This window comes from Lontra canadensis, unplaced genomic scaffold (genome assembly GCF_010015895.1).
Source record: "Lontra canadensis isolate GAN:19392208 unplaced genomic scaffold, GSC_riverotter_1.0 scaffold79, whole genome shotgun sequence".
Taxonomy (NCBI): domain Eukaryota; kingdom Metazoa; phylum Chordata; class Mammalia; order Carnivora; family Mustelidae; genus Lontra; species Lontra canadensis.
The window spans coordinates 9,093,006-9,099,514 of NW_022631073.1; the positions used below are offsets into that span (position 1 = coordinate 9,093,006).

A 6,509-nucleotide genomic window follows, 5' to 3' on the forward strand; every position below is an offset into this window, starting at 1 on the left:
TTAATATTACAGTTTCTAGATAGAAAGCTGCTTTTTCCTCATTAGACAAGATATCCTTTGGCAGATTTAACTAACTGGTTTGCTTAGCCGATGGAAGGTAAAAGTTTCAAACACTATATTTCTATTTGTATTTATATTTTTAGTAAACTTGGTATGAGGCAAGAATAGATAAAAGTATATTATTAAAACCTTTCCCCAAATGTATCCTCACTCTAAGGTATAGTTAGATCATACAATCAGTCATCAATTAACATTTTCACAGTTAATACTGCATCAGTCAGGACCCAGGAAGTAAGCCAAAAAATCAAAAGAAAACAAAAATCACGGAGACACAGACAAAAAAAAGGAAAAATTAAATTCTGCACAGTGAGACTGCACTAGGCCCACAGGGCTTCACTATTATTTTTAACCAGTGTTGAGTGGGACTAGCCTTGTTGTCCCAAATTTGCTATCAAGCTCAAAGCTGAGGATATACAGACATAAAGGATCAAACATCTGGGAAACCCAGCACTGACACCCCTTCCCTCACACACATACCCCTAAGGGCTCTGGTACCATAATCAACACTTTACCGTCACTTGATAGAAACATTTGACAGAAGAGAAGGAAAAAATTTGAAGTCTTCCAAGTCTGCAGGGAGAAGACAAGGAAAGGAAGGAGGTATTCACCCCAAAACAATGGCAGGAGCCCTTTCAGAGAATCACGAAGAAGAGTTTACAAGAAGGAGAGACTGGCATCCCATTCTTCAGTTCAATGTCTACTTAAGAAGCAGACTGAGTCTGATCTGTACCTATTTGAGCAGGGGGGCCAAAAAAATTAACAAGAAATGTAAGGGCACAAAAAGGGGGGCAGATTTATGCAGCTAGCATACCACCGCTTGGCATCACAAGGAAGTGAGTTTCCAGTGGGTTAAGTGGAACCTGCAGGAGGTAGCTAGACTTGAGCTGTCTTGCCATTATCAAAAAATCTGGCTGTGGAGAGAAAAGATCCCCAAAGTACCTCACCCCCACACAAACTCCTAGGAACCAGGGGGTAGGACTGACAGGTCATGGACAAGGAGGACAAGGTGGCCGTATAGGCCCAGAGCAAATTTCAAATCCAGGAATTAGGGGCACTGGGGAGTCTCTCTGTGAGAGCTCACCAAAAATTCCAGGGCAGACGCATATCAGTGGACATCAATGGCTTCCCATTGCTAATCAAAAGAGGGCTTTAACAGCACCCAGTAAGAGAGACGTGCCCTTTTCCATTTTTCTTCTTACAAGTCCCTGACCAAGTAGATCCCAGAAGAGGAAAGAGAAAGAGGAATTCTGGGAGCATACCACAATTCCTCCCCAGTCCAAGTATTTTAAGTAATAAGTGCCTGACACTGGGGTAGGGGAGGAACTTGAAATTGACTAGGAGACTGAAAGTTTAAACTGAAAGAGAAAGACTGGAGTTTTAATAGCTGTAAATGATGGAAAAGCTATCATTTGTCTGTGATATGATGCGTGGGAAGAGAGGGGAAAGAGGAAGACCCTACATATCACAGTTCAAAGCAGTGAATGGTGAAAAATAAAATTGTCTTCTGTTTGTTTTCACCAAGCTCAGACTACTCAATAACCTGATGATACACGGAACATCATCACTGCCCTTAGTAATGAGAAGAAACACCAGACATGAAAATTCCCATGGGGGATTTACTGTACTGGGTAAGATGCTACATTAGAAGTCCTCTGAGATTGCTTCTAGTTCTAAGTGCCTGAGATTGTCCTTTCTTCAAGGGATTGTCCTTTCTTCACAGAATCCAGAGTTCAATGGTTAAACTGTAAGAAGCTAGACTATATAAAAGGGTAAAACCCAACTTTTTAAAAAATAAAACTGTCAGACTGACAATAATAAGATTTCCGTAGGAAAAAATATTTAAGACTCAAAGGTTAATTTAATGCTAAAAACTATCGCAACTGACACTGATTTTCTTTTATAGTCAAAAGACATTTCAATTTAAATTCTGATACAAAATCCTCAAAAACACTCTTTCCCTGCATTCAAAGCAATTCAACTAATCAAAAAGCTTATAAAAATAAATAGCAAATATGTTTGCTTAAATATCTTCTAGGAATTAATTATAAGCTGAAATATTCTTTATTACAAAGCAGCTACTAGGAGAAAATATTACTCAGAGTTCAATGGTTTAATGTTACTCATTAAGCATAACTGACTGAGTCCTACTGCTATAACAAGTATCAACATGAATTTTTATTTTTAAATAAAAACATCCCATATTTTTAGGTTTCTAAAAATAATTAAGCATTACAGACAAGCATCTAAAACCACCAGAAGTTTCTGCCCTAAGAATTCTTTGATACCATGTTAATACCTTTCTAAATGTTGTGTACCTACAATGGTGAAAATAATTAACTCAGTTTTAATATCTATTTCCTACTGAAACCATTTTATTATATTATTGCAGATCAGAAATATGAGAATCTAGAAATTTAAAATCAAAATTTAATATTAACAAAAGTAAAATGCTCAAGCATGTGAAGAAGTAGTACTTCTATATCACTTCAGCTCAAAGCTGAGGCAGTTACCACTACTATGGCATTTGAAGTTCTCAATCTCATAAAAGCAGAGTGTTAACTGTTATCACATCTGAATAATTACTATATTGTATTCAGAAAATGATCTCTCTTCCATTCTTAAATGACAGAATTATTTAAACAAGAACAACAACTTAACATCTAGCAATATTTCAATATCAAAGTCAAACTTAAATTACACTAATAAATTATTTCATAGATTTCACTCTGGGTTACAAATTATCATACAGTCAAAATAACAGGAAGTTTTATGGTAGGACTATAAGAACTTTGAGGCTTAAGTGAGTCTTTTGTTTTGTTTTGTTTTTAAGCTGCATTAGACATTTCTAGAGGAAAAGCCTCTACAAAAATATAAAATGCTTCCATCTTTCCTAAATATTTTCCGAGGAGAATTCAATATTGCCACATCCTATATGTTAACAACAAACACGGGAGGACTGCCCATAGTGGCTTTTTAAAGAAAATATCCCAATGCTATTCTCAAGATCCTTAAACGTTTCTAAAAAGGTCCTTCCGGCTTATGAACTCATAGCAGTTTCCTAACAATTGTATACTTATCCTGTTTTACTGTCTCTGTGGGTCTACTGACAAACTCAAATTGACACACCACCTCTCTTTCCTATTTTGCTACATTGCTAAAACAGGAGAATAAAAAGATACAAACCTGTTACTTCCCTTCTCCCCAAAGCAACCATAAAACCAGTAACTAGCAAGATAAAGTGCCATATGAAGCCGTTTCAGCACATATAAATCACATCTTCTTAAGTCACAGAAGTTACCCACTACTTAACCACAAAAAGCAAATCCAAAGCTATATCCCTTGATACTCCTTGATATGGCTCTCTCTTCAAGAGAAGCCCATCAATGGATATTCTGTGGGGTTTACAGCACTATAAAATAAATTAACCATTAACTCAAATTCTGCTAAGCTCAGATATTCTTGTTTAAATATATAAATATTCCAAGATGTAATCTTCCTTGGGAAGATTTGGTCAAGATGAGGATTATTTAAAGAAACTCTATTTGGGGAAATAGTTTTTGCCACAAGTGTATTAATATGAAAACGAGGAATATGAAACGTTACAGGCATTTTAGTCAGAATTAATCTATTTTTGAAATAATAGTTCTTCAAGTCCTTCACATTGTGAAGAAAAACGTAGCTTTACAGAATGATTTTCTTCAAGTTTTTCTCCGATTCATATAAAGCTTAGCCAAATTTCGCTGTAAAGTGTTTCAGTGGCATTAAACTCACATAGAAAGTATGCAAGCTCAGTCCTTGGCGGGGTAATAAAGCAGACTGATCAGTAGTTCTAAGATAAAAGACAATGGTTATAAACCTCAGAGAGCACTACTTGTTCCAGTCATTAAACACACAGGAAATAAGATTTTCTAGTTAGAAAACTAATTCACAAAGGCGATGACTTCATTAAAGCAAAGAAAGTCCTGCTGAAACAGACAGCAATCAATCGTAAAATCAAAAAGCAAGTATTACAGGGCTGGTAGGTGAAAAGGGAGAGAAAAATGGCACAAATTGCATATTTCTTCCCCGAACCTCCTCTCACATCTGCGCCCCCAACAAAACAATCCAGTGCCGCGCGAAGGGCAGATGCTCTGTTTTGGGACTCAGCATAACCAGAATTCGACAAAGGCAATAAATGCTATAAATAACAAGACCGTTTTCACTCGGACACCACTTTCCCTTCTGATGATCTATCCAGGAGGGTCAACAGAAAGCATCTGAAATAAACCACAAACCACTCAGAACCACCCCAAGGCGCTCCGGCGGGCAGCTGGCCACGAGGCTGAAAGACCAGGGTTCTTCCTGCTCGCCTCCCTGGTCCTACCTGCGTGACCTTGGGCAAGTCACTTTCAACGCTCGCACTGGTCATCTGCACCATTAAGGTGCGAAAGTAAAGCATGATTCTGAGGCACAGGGCGGAGTCGACTGCTGACTTCGCGAGCCCTAAAGTGAAAGCGCAGGAAGACAGTAGAGAACGATGCCCAAGGCAGTGGAGCCCCCCGGGGCACAGCCCTGGAGTCGAGCCACTCCGACAGGCGTCGCCCGCCGGGAATCCCCGGACAGCTGTCCCTCGCAGGGCGCCCGGGAGCAGCGCGCGACCGTCCTTTCCAGCAGAGCCCCCCACCAGCTCGTCGGCGACCCCGATCGCCGCCCGCCTCCCCGCCCTCCCCCGCCGGACGCCGCCGAGGGCTGAGGTCAGGAAAACAATAAAAAGGAGTCGCGGGAAGAGGACGCCGCCCCCTCCCGCCGCCCCGGAGCCCGCGAGCAGGTGAGCCGGCGCCGCGGCCTCGCCCAGGTGCAGCCGCGCGCAGCGGACACACGGGGAGAGGGGCCGCGGGGCAGCCCGGTACCCTGCGTCGGCCGCCGCCCCGCACTCACCAGCGCCCGCCGGCCCCTCGGCGGACGCACGGCCGCCTCCCCGCTCGCCTCAGTCGGCGCGGCGCTCCCGGAGCCCGGCCCCGCCCACCCCGCCCCGGTGCGGCCGCGCTCCTCACGCCCAACTTCACGTCGGCCCTCGGCCCGCAGCACCCGCGCAGCCGCGGCCCCGGCTCCCACAGGCACCGAACTGCTGGAGTGGCGCCCACGACGGCCCGTCCACACACTGCGCACGCGTGCCCGCGCCGCCTCAGCCCCCAGACGGCCGCCGAGATTCCGGAGCCGGCACTCCCAGCCCGCGGAGACTACAAGTCCCGGCACGCCTCGCGCGGATCCCCGCGGCGTGGCTGGCCGGGCATCGGGCGTCTTCCTGGTTCCAGAGGAGGTGGCCTCGGCGCGTCGGGGCGGGCTGCGCGTGGAGCTCTGGGCCCCTGCGCTGCGGCGCCTCCTGGGATTGGTAGTCTTTGAGGATGGAGGGGCTTGGTTCGGAGCGGGGCGGGAGGAGGGGGAGGAACTGGGGGTTCTCTGATGTCATCTTCTAGAGCTTCGCAGCCCAGGAATCTTTAAAAATAGGCTTCCTTCGGGGCACCTGGGTGGCTCGGTGGGTTAAAGCCTCTGCCTTCGGTTCAGGTCATGATCCCAGGGTCCTGGGATCCAGCCCCACATTGGGCTCTCTGCTCAGCAGGGAGCCTGCTTCCCTTCCTCTCTCTGCCTGCCTCTCTACTTGTAATCTCTGTCAAATAAGTAATAAATAAAATCTTTAAAAAAAAAAATATATATATATATATATAGGCTTCGTTTGCTTGCGGGTAATTCGTTTGCGAGCTGTTCTGTAATCGGTCCGGGAAGTATAAATTCGCAGGCTCCTGTGTGACCTGAAGGGAAACACTTTACAGCTCTGCGCGCCAACTCTTCGCTCATAATCGTTTCTGCCTAGAACTATTAGCACCACCTCCTACTTTATAGGACAGGGAGCTTGGAGAAACTTAAGGAAGGATGAATTCAGATTCTTTCCGGAAAGATGCCCCATAAATATGTAGTCTCATGAACTATTCATAAAAATTTAACATTTGTTGAGCATTTACTACATGCCAAATCCCTTGACAGGCACTAGGTGTACATCTGAGAACAAGACAGACACCATCCTGCCCTCTTGGAGCCTGCGATCCGTGAGGGGAACGAGTCCTTAAACAAGATGATTTTAGATTTCAAGGCAATGAAGAAATGGCACAAGTTAAAGAGATGGGGAGGTACTCTAGAGAAGGCGGTCGGGGAAGGCTCTCTGGGGAAGTAATATTTGAGCTGAAACCTGCAAAATGAGAATTACTTAGACATGCAAAGAGCTGGGAAAGAACTATATGCCACGCCCTCCACGTGCATGGCACACACTAGGCTCTCAATAAATACTTGTTCTCTCTGTGTCCTTTTCCTTCCTTCAGCATGCACAACTTTAGATCACAGCCTTCACCCCTCGAAATCTTTATCAAGGCTTTTCAGAACATGCTTGCTATGTGACGATGTAGAGGAGACAGGTC

The 6,509-nt window shown here is 44.4% G+C and overlaps 1 protein-coding gene across 3 annotated transcripts in view; it reads right to left on the minus strand.

The window, feature by feature from the left end:
• Positions 1-5,087, minus strand: part of PLEKHA1 (pleckstrin homology domain containing A1) — a 54,067-nt gene extending 48,980 nt beyond the window's left edge. For all 3 annotated transcript variants that reach the window (XM_032882153.1, XM_032882155.1, XM_032882154.1), the window contains exon 1: positions 4,978-5,087. The gene's annotated coding sequence lies outside the window, so the exon portion shown is untranslated. The remainder of the gene's footprint in view (positions 1-4,977) is intronic.
• Between the last annotated feature and the right edge of the window lie 1,422 nt (positions 5,088-6,509).